We start from the raw sequence: 13,608 nt of genomic DNA on the forward strand, positions 1-13,608 counted from the left end.
TCAATCAGCTGCCTCCCGCACACCTCCCACTGGGGATGTGTCCGCAACCCAGGTACATGCCCCTGACCGGAATCGAACCCGGGACCCCTCAGTCCGCAAGCCGACGCTCCATCCACTGAGCCAAACCGGTTCCGGCAACATAAACTCTTGAGCATGTATTTTTACTTGACCCTGAATTAAGTGCTAAGGGTACAAGGTCCCTGCCTTCATGGAGCAAGTCTTCTGGGGGAGATTGAGAAAAAGGCAAATACGTCAGTGAAAGTAAATATATAAAGTAATTTCAGGTAGAGATCAGGCTACGAACAAAAGTCAAGCAGGGAGATGTGGCAGGGGCACTGGGATGGCTCCATCAGGCAGGGTGGTCAAGGAGGCCTTCCTGGAGGAAGTGTCCTCTGAGCTCAGACATAAGTGACAAGAGAAGCCATGTGGACCTGGGGGCAGGGCCTGACTTAAAACACCCTGACACACAGAGGTCCTCAGGGAGGAGGTGCAGGGACTTCTGGTCACCACCACCTGAGCAGGGGCATTTGTCTCCCTTCCCTCCCAAGTCCCCACTAAAATGACAGTAACATTTCAAAACAGGAAGGCAGTCTCGCAAGGGCAAAAAGAGTAGGAAAGTCAATGACAGGGACAAGAGGAATCTACAAAAATTTTAAAGCTGGAAAATAAATAGAAAAATGTTACCAACTGAGCAGAGAAGAGGAAGGTGAGCTCAGTGTGCAGGGAGGGGCAGTGTGTAGCCCAACCCCAGACGGGAGCACAGCCCGAGAGGGGCGGGGGCGCATGAGGACCAAGAGCCTGTAAAGGAAGAATTAACCTCCCCCCCCCCCCCACCTCCCAGGAGTCTCCAGGCTGAAGGACCCCTGGCGGCCCGCTTGCTGCAAGAAGAAAACAAGGCAATGATTAACTCCTGAAAGAAACACAAAATGGAACATGGAGTTATAAAGTACTGCCTGGCTCAGCTGGGAATGTTTACATAATCATCACATTGTAAACACTAAACACCCATGTGTCCAAGAATGGTGATGAGAGTGGGCACTTGGGGAAGAGAAGTGGGGGACCCGGTGTGACAGCATTACATCATCACCTTGGAAGCAGGACGCCACCAGACACTGAAGTGGACGAGAAAGAACGGAAGTGGAGTGTAAGCCCGTGGCTGAGAAGTGGGAGGAAGAGCTGACAGGCGGAGGCAGGTGCACTGGGAGGTCGGCAGTGGATGCAGGCAGCCCGGTCCATTGGGTCACCGTGTTCCCAGGCCTGGAACAGCCTGACCCCCAGCGGATGTCCAGCCTCTGTGAGTCCAGGGGTGTCAGCAGGCAGCGGCCATGCTTCCGTGGCTTTTACCAGCTGTGTAGTGCTGTGTGACTCGTACACTGTGCAAGTAGTACTTCAATGAAAATAAAAGGTAAACTCTGGGGAAAAGGAAGAGGCCAGTGTGTCCTGCGCAAGCTGGCAGGGAGGCAGGAGGGAAGGACGCGAGGTCAGGAGGCAGGCCCAAGTCATGGGAGGCCAAACATGAAGCCTTTTTAGCGGACCCGAGTCACTCGGGGACTCTCCGGCGGCCAGCCACACGCTCCAGAACAAAAGCCCGAGTCATTCCCCAGGCCCTGTGGACACTGCCCCGCCCGAGCCGGTGCCGCCCCAGCCTGCGGTCCTGGGAACCGGGTGACCTGGTGGCTGCCTAGAGCGGGGAGGAGGGCCCCGCCCAGTGCCCACCAGGGAGACTGGAGCAGGGGAAGGGGCCGTGCCCACCCGGGAGCTGCGTGTGGGGCCCCGCGGGCGCGCCTCCACCCACACCCCTCTGCGGGGTCTGCGGGGAGAGCTGGGCCACACAGCTCGCGAAGGAAAGTCAAACCCCTGACCAGACCGTGCCTGTGACAAACACTTTTTAGCAGGAACAGTAATGACTTTTAAAATTTTTTTATTTTTCAATTACAGCCCACATTCAATATTATTTGTATTAGTTTTCGGTGTACAGTATGGTGGTTAGACAATCGTATACTTTACAAAGTGTTCCAGTCCCCACCTGGCACCACACGCCATCATTACTGTAATATTGGCTGTACTCCCTAGGCCTCGGCGGCACCTTGCATCCCGGTGAGTCCTCTGTAAGCACCAATCTGCACATCCTAACCCCTTCCCCTTCTCACCCCTCCAACTACCAGTCTGTTCTCTGTGTCTGTGAGGCTGTTTCTGTTTTGTTCGTTTCTTCTCTTTATATTCCACATACAAGTGAAACCCTGTGGGATTTCTCCTCTCTGTCTGAGTGACTTCACTCAGCAAGACACCCTCCAGGCCCGACACCCGGAGCCGGCGGGCGGGTTCTCCCTGGGATGGGAGCTTTCCTTTCTCCGAGCTTTTCTGCCTGTAGACCCTCCGTCCAGGCTGGAGCCAGCGGTGAGATTTCCCTCTTTGTTATCCATTTGTCTACTGATCGGCACTTGGGCTGCTTCCAGATCTTGGCTGTTGTAAATAACGCTACAATGAGCATAAGGGTGCATATATTTAGCATCTATTTTTCAAATTTGTGTTTTGAGTTTCTGTGTATATATTCCCAGAAGTAGAATCATTGGGTCAAATGGCAGTTCCATATTTAATTTTTTGAGGAAACTCCATACTGTTCTCCACAGTGGCTGCACCAGTCTGCATTCCCACCAGCAGTACACGAGGGTCCCCTTGTCTCTGCGTCCTCGCCAGCACTTGTCTTTATATGGATTCTTTCACGGTCTCCCACCTCCCTGCACAGAGAAGAAGCTGTGTCTCCTCAAAAGAAAACTCTGGACCAGCCGGGCAAGGGCCTTACCACCCACCCCAGCTCCACGAAGGCTCAGCCAGCCACCCTCCCAGGTGTTCTGCTCCCAGACCCTCTGGGGTGCAGGAGCAGTTGACCTTGGGAAACTGCAAATGTTCTTGGGTGGAAAGAAGAGGGTGTCCCCCAGGGGGAGGCAGGCTGCAGGGGACACTGGAGGCCACCAGCAAAGACTTCATCTCCTCCCCACACCCCGCCTGACGCTGGTGGGGATGGCCCGGTTCGCGTAGGCAAGTGGCCTGCTTTGCGTCCTCAGCCTAGATTCCCAATCATATGCCAGGAGCCGCTTGGAGATGGAGCCAGAGCTGCCAGCCCGAGAGAGTGCCTTGCGTGGCTTAGGCCTCAGCCTTGGAAGGTAGCAGGCAAGGTAGCCTTTGCACTGAGCCTAGGGAATTGTTTGCAATGACAAGAAAGCAGTGATGATGAGTGCCAGACCGAAAATTAAAAACCTCGTTTAGCATTAACACCACTATCATACTGTCTGCACCGTCAGACACGCCTTCCAGGGGCCCAGTGTCCCCTCCCTTTCCCATAAACACCCCTCGCCTTCGCCTCCTAGTCAGACAGCTGGTGGTTCTGCCTGGTCAGAGCAACCCCAGTAGCTATGCTTGTTGATCTCAAGAAACGTGCGCTGTCTCTCGCTTAAAGGCCCTTCTGTTTGTGAGTTAGCAGAGGCCATTGCTTGTGCAAGAAACGGCAGGAAGGACGCGCAGCCTTGCGCCCTCAGAGTGTGTCCCCCAGGGCTGTTCTGTGCGTGGCTGGGAGCTGGGCCACGGCAGGGGACGGCGGCTGTGCAGGGACCAGGGTGCCACATGCCCCAGCATGACCTCGCCTGCGCCTTATGGGAATGCTGCTTCCTGCCACCTGGTCTCTGCGTCAAGACATTGGGGAAGTTTGCTAAGAGCTGCAGCTCGGTCCAAGCTGCAGAGTAGAAATGGAGGAGATACTCCATCAGGTCGGCAGTATGCTTTCTGGGCACTGATATTACAAGAAATGCTTTTTCTGTCAAACATTTCTGCAAGACCCATGTGTTGCTTTTAACATATATTAAATATATAGTATTTTAATGTTAATAAAGTCCATAATATAATGTTAATGTAATATTTTAATATAAACAAATGCCATGGTTATTTTTATTGACTTTTTTGAGAGAGAGAGAGAGAGAGAGAGAGAGAGAGAGAGAGAGAGAGAAAGGAAGAGGGAGAAAGTGGGGGACATCAATTCGCTGTTGCACTTCTTTATGCACCCACTGTGCTCTGACCAGGGACCCAACCCACAGCCTCGCGCATCAGGACAACTGAGCCACCGCCAGGATCACTCTGAGCCCTGCATGTCGGCTAGCACGGCGCCCTCTCCCCTGCGCCTCCGTGCGTTACCCACACTGAGACCCTCAGGGGCCAGGGCTCCGGCTCCAGGAGCCGGCGGGTGCGTCGGTGTGGCTGAGGCACAGGGTCGCAGCCAGTGCTGATTCTAACCCAGCCCCCGGCCTCACCTGCGAGAGGGAAGCGGTGACTCGGGTTGACCCTGGGCCAAGTTCCAAGCCTGCGCTCACAGGTCGCAGCAGACCCGCGTGGAGAAAGGCATGACCGCGGCTGGGAAAGTCCCAGAACGCCCGTCTGCTCGTCTCCTGCTGCGGTACAACCTTCTCCCAAACTCCGCGGTGAAAGCAAGTGTGTTAGATGCTCAGGACAGAGCAGGGGCGGGCTGCCTCTGCCCACAGGTCTGGGGCCTCAGCTGGATTCCTAGAGGCCCCGTCCTTTCCTGCTGCACCTGGGCCGGGAGGACTCCAGGCTGGGCCCCCGCTGGGGCTGTGGGCGGGGCTCCGGGGGGGGGGGGACACCTGTGGGCGGGGCTCCTGTGGGCGGGGCACCTGCACGGAGCGCCTGCGTCTGGCCAGGGCGTCCTCCCTGCGTGGCAGATGGACTCCCGAGCACAGGAGCCCACAGGCAGCGGGCAGCAGCTGGCTGGCCCTTTCTGATGGAAAGTTAGGGCCACACTTTGTCACTCTGGTGGTTGAAGCAGCCCAGCTGCTGAGAGGGAAAGCACCATAGCCGCCCACCCCCCAGCCCCCCGCCCGGAAATGGGAGGAAGGACACAGGGTAGAGCAGCCGCTATTGAAGACCTTCCCCCTTCTGCAATCTCTGTGGACACGGACCATTCCCAGTCCCCTACCCCTTCCCAGTTGGTCAGCATGTCCCTGGGGCAGGGACCCTGGCGGGGTTTCCTCCTCCAGTGAGGAGCTGGAGCCAGTCCCAAGTCCCGATGGGACAGGTGTGGAGAGGGCAGGTGGGGACATGATCTGAAAAAGACTCAGAGGCCTCCTCAGTGGCTGGTGGAGGAGGGTGGGGCCCTGGGAGGAGCCGGAGTCCTGGGGAGAAGGTGCCCTTTGCAAAGATGAAACCAGGCAGTGGCGGGGGGAGCAGGAGAGCACGCCTGGTGGGGCATGTGGAGTTGAAGGGCGTGAGGGCCCGTCACCTTTCCAGGCTGAGTGCCTGGCCACCCCCCCCCCCCCCCCCCCAGGAAACCCCGGCTGCAGCTGGAATCACTATCGCCTTCTCTGGCTCCCAAAACCCCTGTGCTGCCCTCATCACCCTATAGGTCCTATGGCATAGGAGCCCCTAGGCCCGGGCCTGATGCATTCTGGGTCCCCAGTCACCCAGTGCAGGGAACGGGCACCCCAGCTGAAGGGCTCTGGGTGGAGGGCCAGCGTCCCCCACAGGCTACTCAGAGCCCGTGGGTCCATGCTGGCTTCTCGTTTACTAGTGTGCCACCAAGTGAGTCATGGGACCCACGGCTGCTCCGAGCCGCAGTTCCCTTCTCCATGAAGTGGGGGTTTGAAGGGACCCACTGAAGAGTTCTGTGAGGAGTAGAACGTGCCCGGCACAAGGTCAGACTCACAAGGCCTGGCTGTGAGGGACCCACGCCGTGGCCTGAGGCGGAGTAGGCTGCTGGGGCGGGAGCTGGAGGCGTGGGCCCTCCCCGGAAAATTACGCTTCAGCCTGGCCCTTCCCTCAGGGGTGTCAGTCTGACCCACAGACAGGGAAGGGCGGGTGGGAGGTCCCTCCCCAAAACTCCTGGGCAGCCGGGTTAGAAAAGGGCAGGCCTCGGAGGGGGATCAGAGGCGGCTTCCCAGTGGAGGGGGAGGTTCCCGTTAAAGCTCACAAGGTGACAAGGTGCAGAGTGAACAGTGTCCCACCTTTGTCCCCTGCCCCCTGGGTCCTCCCAGGACTCGGTCCCATCTGTACCCTTGCAGGACGAGGCGATGGCTGTCCCTTCTCCCTCCCCCACCCACCTCTGCGACCGAGCACCCCGAGATCCAGGTCCTTCCACGGCAGCCAGCGCACAGAGAGCAGCCTCGTCCTTATGCGTCTGCAGAGTCTTCACCAAATGACACTCCCACTTCGCTCGCCTCGCTGCAGGCTGTGGAGTAAGACTCCCTCCACGTTCTTCGTGGAGTAGGGTTCGGTATCTGAAAGAGGAGCCGCACAACAAATGAGAGAAAAAGACACGAGATAATTTTGCAATATTGGGGGACCAGGCGGCAAGCCCCGCGAAGGACTTCCACCCATGCTCAGGCCGCTCCAATCTTTTATTGATCCGGAGTAGCCCTTAGGGTAAGGAGGTTTCAATGACACACAGATCAGCAGACAATTTCCAGGAACAAAGTATCTGATTAGCTCATCAATAGATTTCCGGGAGTAGGCAGAGTATCTGATTAACAATAATCAACAAGGATCTACATAAGTAAGGAATTAAGGGAACTAAGGTGGGGATGGTTCAACTATTATTACCTAAATTAACTGGGTGGTGCACAGTTCTGACCTTTGCTAGAACTTTAAAGGTTACTAGCTTTTGGGGGGTCTCTGTCTAAACTCAGCTAGTGAAGACAATGAATGGACTCCGGCAGCAGGCCTTCTAGGCTTTTGCATGGACAGTGCAGATCCCCGCACACAGCCTTTCCCACCCGCACAAGTGTCTCTGAGGAAGGCAGGCCCAGAGGGAGATGATGGGCTGTGAGGGCACCGTCACAAAAACAGGCCTGCCTGCTGCCCGCCGCGCTGCCCTCCCCTCTGTGGGAGCCCCAGCAGCTGAGCCAGCCCGTTCCCGCCAGGATGATGTTAAAGAACAGGGGCCCAAGGTGGGAGAGTGGCCCCGAAGTGGACCTGTATCCTGGGTAAGGTGTAGAGAGGGGAGCCACAATTAAAGTGAAGGGAGAGGGGGATGGGGTGAAGCGGCTGCGGTGTGGTCAGGGAGGGTGTGCCCGTGCTGGGCCGGGCGCCAGGACTGCTGGCCACACGGAAGGGCGCTGAGCTGGGCTCGCAGTCATGTGCTCAGGCCGAGAGCATAGCGTGCCTGGGTTTAAATCCTGCTCTGCCACTAATTTATTGACTGAGTCACTTGGCCTCTCTAAGGCTCATTTTCCTCATCTGCAAAATGGGTCATAAGAGCTGCTCCCTAGAGTGAGATACTTCACCCAGAGCCCCATGCTTGGCACCTACGAGGTGCTCAGTAAATAGTCCCTGTGAGCCTGCAGTTGTCTTCTGCTCAGCCTGACAATGTGCATGAGCCGGGCGAATGTCTGCTGCCTGAGGGTGTGAGCAAAGGACAATGTCAGTGCCAGGAAATCGGTGCCACTCCCGGGGCCGTGGGCTTGGGTGGCCACAGCGCCTCTTCAGACCTCCGCTGTCTCATCTGACCAGCGGCAATCTGACCCTGCATGTGTGGTGACGCTTGAACGAGGGGCCATGTCTGTGTGCACCAGCCTTGGAAGCCGGTGCTGGCCAGGGGAGGGTGCTGTCCCAGGGCAGGGCGGGCCGGGGTGGGCTGGGGCGGGGCGGGCGGGGCAGCACCTCCACAGCCTCCTCTGGACCAGCAGAGCAACCGGCTGGTTGTGATAAGTGACAGTTATAAACAACCAACAACACAGACGGCCCGGCTCCGTGGAGAACCCAGCAGGGGACCCTGGCAGAGGGACACGAACCTTTCCTAGCCACACGACAGGACAGTCATAAACGCAGGAGTCATAAGGTCATGATGAGAAGCACACTCACTGAGTGTGTATGATGTCATTTAACCCTCAAAATAGCCCGGAGAGAAAATATTTTCGAAACACATCTCTGTAAAGGACTTATACCTGGAATACAAAGAATCATAAGAAAACCAATAACCCAACTTAGACAATGTGCACAAGACCTTAGATACCTCACCAGAGAAGACACCCGGATGGCCACTGAGCTACCTCCTTAGCTTCAGGGGACGCACACGGGAACCACAATGAGAGGCCACTGCGCACCATCGGAAGGAGCGAAACCGTAAAGGACTGACATGCCTGTGTGGGACGGGCTGTGCCGCCCTGGAACCCTCACAGCTGTGGTGGGAGTGCAAACGGCACAGCCTCCGATAAAACTAAACACACACCTGCCTGCAGCCCAGCCCCTCCACTCCCAAGAGAAATAGAAACCACACACAAAAACCTGTATGCAAATATATATAGATTTATTCTAAGTAAAACAAAGAACTCAAAAGTCCATGAATTTTGAGAACGGAAAAACCAGTTATGGAACACTGGCCACTGGAACACCACTCAGCCGTGAAAAGGGAGTGAACTGCAGGCACAGGCTGCTGGGGTCCAACCCCAGCAGGTCCAGGGGTCCCCAAAGGTGTGGACGGAGTCGGCGAAGAAAGAATGACACGGAGACAGCATTCAGTTGATCAGCAGCCTAGCCAGGATCTCCAGCCAGGATCTTTAGCCAGGATCTCCAGCCAAGTTCTGGTTAGGATCTCCAGCCAAGTTCTGGTTAGGATCTCCAGCCAGGTTCTGTGTCCATGTTCTCTTGATAGGTTCTCCAGGTTCTCCAGCCAGGTTCTGTAGCCATGTTCCCTCGATAGGTTCTCCAGCCAGGTTCTGTCACCAGGTTCTAGTCAGGTTCTCTTGCCATGTTCTATCCAGGTTCTGTAGCCAGGTTCTGTCTCTAGGTTCTGTGGCCAGTTTCTGTCCAGGATCTTTTACCATGTTCTCTCACTAGGTTCTGTGTCTAGGTTCTGTCTCTAGGTTCTGTGTCCTGTTGTCTTGTCACATCTGTATTTATACCAGTTGATTCCAATCCTATCAATCTCTATTCCAAAGGTTAGGGCGTTTCTTATCTCCATTCCAGGGAGTGAAGATTATGTAGCTTAAGCATGATTGTTCATAGTTAAAGTGATTAATTACCCGCCTGGCACTTAGTTAAGGGGTTTTATTCCCTCCCTAACTTCAGGGGAAAATCCCTACCTGGGGAAACAACCTTTCTCAGAGAGGTGACCTTAGTTAAAACACATAGTGCCAAGAAGGTGAGCAAACATATTAAGAACAGTATGCCATATATGCCAGGTCCCTTGAAGCAGCAAGGATGGACCGGCTCCCGGCAACAGGCAACAGCGTGGGCTGGTGTCCATGCGTGAGGCCAAGTCCAAGAAGCCAGGCTGAAAGGTGGCAGCCATGCGATTCCCTGGCAAAGGCAAACGGCCGTGACACACACACAGGCCGGCGGCTGCCACTAAGGCGGGGCTACCTGACAGGGGCAGGGGATGTGAAAGTGAGCTGAAAGCTCCGGGTGATCTCTGTGGTGGTCATTGCAAAGCTGTATGCATCTGTCACACATCATCAAACTTACATTGACTGGGGGGACTTCATTGCCTGTAAGTCACACCTTATTAAAGCCAGAGGACGAGAGAAGCCTGTTTGGTTAAGAAAAGAAGCCCAAACAGCTGGGGCCATTCCTGCTGTTCCGGACGAGGAAACGGAGGCTCAGCAGGATGGCGTGGTGGCCCCAAGGCTGCAGCAAGCCCTGCAGGAGGCGAGGCGTGGTGGGGGAACCCAGGCACGGTGGAGCCGGCTGCGAGAGGAGCTGGAGGCTGGGCCATGCCCTGGGGGCAGCCTGGGTGGCACAGTGGCCGGCGCGGCTGAGATTTCAGGGATTGCAGGGCAGAGGCACATGAGGGCACTGACGGTGCTTCTCACGGGTCACCTCACTAACTGTCCCCGAGCTGTGGCCCGAGAGGCAGGCAATTCCCCAGTTCACACAGCAGAGCTGAGCCTTGGATGCTAGAGCCGTGCTCTTGTTCTGGTGACGGAAGGGCAGAGGGAGGCCCCCAGGACCAGCGTCACTCCCCAACTCCATGTGCACCTCAGTCCGCCCATTTCTCCTCTGGGCCTCAGCCTCCACCTCTGTAAAGTGGAGCTACAATAGCACCGCCCGCGGAGCCCCAGGAGAGGGGAGCCCAGGGTTGGAAAGGGCTGCCTGTGGCCTAGTCCCACCAGCCCAGACACCGGTGGGCTCACGTGGGGGAGGAAATGGGAGGAAGGGAGCCCGTGGGGAAAGGACACGCCCTCCTCTCCTTCGGGCCTCAGCTTTCCTTGATTGCAGGGGAGCAAGCTGGGCTACATGACAGCTGGCAAACTGGGGGCCATTTCCAGCACCACAGACATTTTGTTTTATTCCCAGGGTTGCTTTCTCCCTACCCTTTCCCCCATTTTTTTTTTTTTTTTTTTTTTTTTTGGTTAATCCTCACCCGAGGATATTTTTCCATTGATTTTTAGGGAGAGTGGAAGAGAGAGGTAAAGACAGAGAGAAACATCGATGTGAGAGAAACACATCGACTGGTTGCCTCCTGCTGGAGCCCCGATCAGGGCCCAGGCTGGGGAGGAGCCTTTAACCAAGATACATGCCCTTGACCGGAATCAAACCAGGGACCCTTTGGCCTGCAGGCCGACGCTCTATCCACTGAGCCAAACCGGCTGGCCGCCCCCTCCCCAATTTTTATTATGAGAAATTTCGAGCACATAAGTTGGAGCCTGGAGTGGCCGCTGCTCACACTTGTCCTCTGGCTCCCTCCTCTGCGCCTCCCTCCCAGGCAGACACTAGTTGTTGAGGGTAACTCATTGCCATCATCCTCTTCTTTTGTTCCTAACCCTCAGCATGCAGCGCCGGAGAACAGAGACATTCTGCTTGTAAGCACGATGCGGCTCACCAGCGAGGGAACAGCGGCCGCCCCGGACACCGCACACGGCCGGCCCGTGTCTGAGTGCCTAACCAGCCCAAGTGCCTTGCGGGGCCCCACCGCTCTGAGCCGCGTCTGACCGGAGTCACACACTCCACTTGGTTTTATCTCTTTCTCCCTCCATTTTTTATTTTGAAAACAATTACAACTCCAGAAAAGTGCTTGAATATGCGCCTGGCCCCACCGGCTGCTGGCACTTTGCCTCTCCCCCACTCCCCAGCCCTTGAAGAGTTGGTGGCAGACACACATAATTGTGCTTTTCCATCTGTTGCCGTCACTTAAACACCAGGAGAGCTCACTTAGTCTTTGATTTCCAGCTCCTACTGAAAACCCAGAGGCCCCGAGCAGGTCTCCAACACGGAGCAGTCAGCTGCGGGGAGCGGCAGCCGCCCCTCTGGAGTGGCAGTGGGTCTCCACTCTGCCGCTCGCATGGCCCCCTTTGTCCGACACCCCGCCTGCCTCTCTGTCACAGGTTCAATCCTCCCTCTACTCCAGGCGCTCTCCTGGGGAGGATGCCATCTCCCCCCTGGGGGCTCCTGGCCCATCGTGGGGCGGGTCCTCCACCAGGTGTCAGACTCGGAACTTAGCCTCCCCAGCACCAAGGAGAACGCTCACAGTTCTCAGACTCCCCAAGCCCAATCCCTGCCTCTCAGGGCAGTGTGAGGGTTAGCCAGGCCTGCCCCCGATCACTCTGCACAGCACTGGCCCACAGGGAGCACGCAGTAGGTGTGGCTGCCGGTGTAAGCTTTCTCAGAAGACAGGCACATACATGTATGAACAGAATCCCATGCGGTGAAAAAATGGGAACTGACCTACATGCTCGACAACAGGGAACTAACGGATTAGATAATCATTGCGTCCTTAAGATGCAAGAGTCGGCAGCTGAGACAAAGATGCCACATTTAGAAATGACCCAAAAGAACACACACAAAAAAGAAAATTAAAAAAAGTTTTTAAGAACTGACCCAAGTAGCCGTCAATAAAGGACCGTATCAAAGGGAATGGTTAAGTCTAGTCCTCTGCTAGGACATTGTGGGTTTATATGTGGAAAACTAGAAAAATTCATAAGAAATAAGTAAAAAGGCATCCCCTCTGTGTGGAGGCAGATTGCTCCTAGTTGCAAATATATATGCATACATATATACATATACATATATACATACATATACATATGTATACTTATTCTTACTCTATTTTTATGGGGTGTTGTGTGTGTGTGTGTTTTAGTTTAGAGGGAGAGAGAGGGAGAAACATCAATTGGTTGCCACACACACACACACACACACACACACACACGCCAACTGGGGTTCAAACCCCCAACCTGGGCATGTGCCCTGGCTGGGAACTGAACCCACAACCGTTTGGTGCTCCAACCAACTGAGCCACACTGGTCATGACTGCTGTATATATTGTGTTTTGATTTTGAAACATGTGACTATATTAGCCAAAAATTGAATTAAAAATATCATTAAAGAGCCCTGACCTCTGTTGTTCAGTGGTTAGAGCATCAGCCCAGCAATGAAAGGTAGCATGTTCAATTCACTGTCAAGGGCATGCACGGAGTTGCAGGTTCATTCCTGGCCTGGGAGTGCGTGTGGGAGGCAACCAATCTATGTGTCTCTCTCACATCGATGTTTCTCTCTGTCTCTCCCCCTCCCTTCCACTTTCTCTAAAAACCAATGGAAAAAATATCCTCAGGTGAGCATTAACCAACCAACAAACAAAACAACACAAATGCCCATCAAGGGTGGGCAAATTGTGGTAAAAGCCCACAACGGAATACTACTCAGTGATGAAAAAGGCACCCTCAGCATAGATGAATCTCACAGACAGGATGAATGAAAGAAACTGTACACTAAACAGTATATACCATGTGGTTTCATTGATGTGAAATTCTGGGAACAGCTAGAAGTCAAGGTAGCAGCGACTTCCAGGGGTGGGACACGGCTCAGAGGGGGCAACGGAAGCCCTGGCATTATTCATCTTGCCTGGATGGTGGTCACCTGGGAGTGAACAGCAAGTTTACACTTTAATTAGCAAACGAGTGAAAAGTAACCTGTAGTCCCGTGACTCCGTGCTGCAGCTACCGGTGGGAGCGAACACGGCTTCAGATGGGAGCCGGTGCAGGGGCAGCAGGGGCCTGGCAAGTTCTCTTTCCAAAAAGAAATTGGACCCCGCGAGTCCTGTCCTCTCCCAGCAAGTCCCTGGTCTTGTTGGGACGCCCTTTCCCCATCTTTGGCTTGAATCCAGGCATCTCCAAGGCCTCTGCCTGCGACTCTGCCTCTTGCGGGCGGTGGCCTGGCGCTATCTCAACCCCACAGCCGGTCACCTGGGCGGGGCCGCGGGGCGCCTCCCCGAGGTCTCGCAGGCCCTGGGCTGCCCCCGGCTCGTCTGTAGTCGCGGTACCTGTTTCTCAGCTGAGCTCACCGAGTCCTCACTGAACCTCCCTGGAGCTCAGCAGGGTCTGGCGAGGCACAGGCCGCGCACGCAGCAAGTGCTGAATAAACGGTGGCTGCGAGGGAATCATTGGACTTTTCCTGCAGATCATGATATCTCTCTAAGGTGGGGTCCGTGTGGGTCCCAAAGTTACCCGTGAATCAAATGCAAGAGGGAAAAGTGGCCTCTGGCGGATGCGGCGCGCAGGGGGCGGGCCTGGCCCTTTAAGAGCGGACGGAATGTATCAAAACAAACCGGCCGGCACCCACTGGCCGCGCGCGGCACGTGACCCCGCTGGGCCCGCCCCCTTTTGTCGGCCGCGT

General features: G+C 55.5%; 1 long non-coding RNA gene across 1 annotated transcript; it reads right to left on the minus strand.

Annotated features, from left to right (window-relative positions):
* Positions 1-12,712: 12,712 nt before the first annotated feature.
* On the minus strand, positions 12,713-13,597 carry LOC118649366. The gene is made up of 2 exons (XR_004965627.1): positions 13,256-13,597; positions 12,713-12,852 (listed from the first exon to the last, which is right to left on the minus strand). It is a non-coding gene; the product is annotated as an uncharacterized LOC118649366 (long non-coding RNA).
* Positions 13,598-13,608: the final 11 nt, after the last annotated feature.

This window comes from Myotis myotis, unplaced genomic scaffold (assembly GCF_014108235.1).
Source record: "Myotis myotis isolate mMyoMyo1 unplaced genomic scaffold, mMyoMyo1.p scaffold_m19_p_29, whole genome shotgun sequence".
NCBI lineage: Eukaryota > Metazoa > Chordata > Mammalia > Chiroptera > Vespertilionidae > Myotis > Myotis myotis.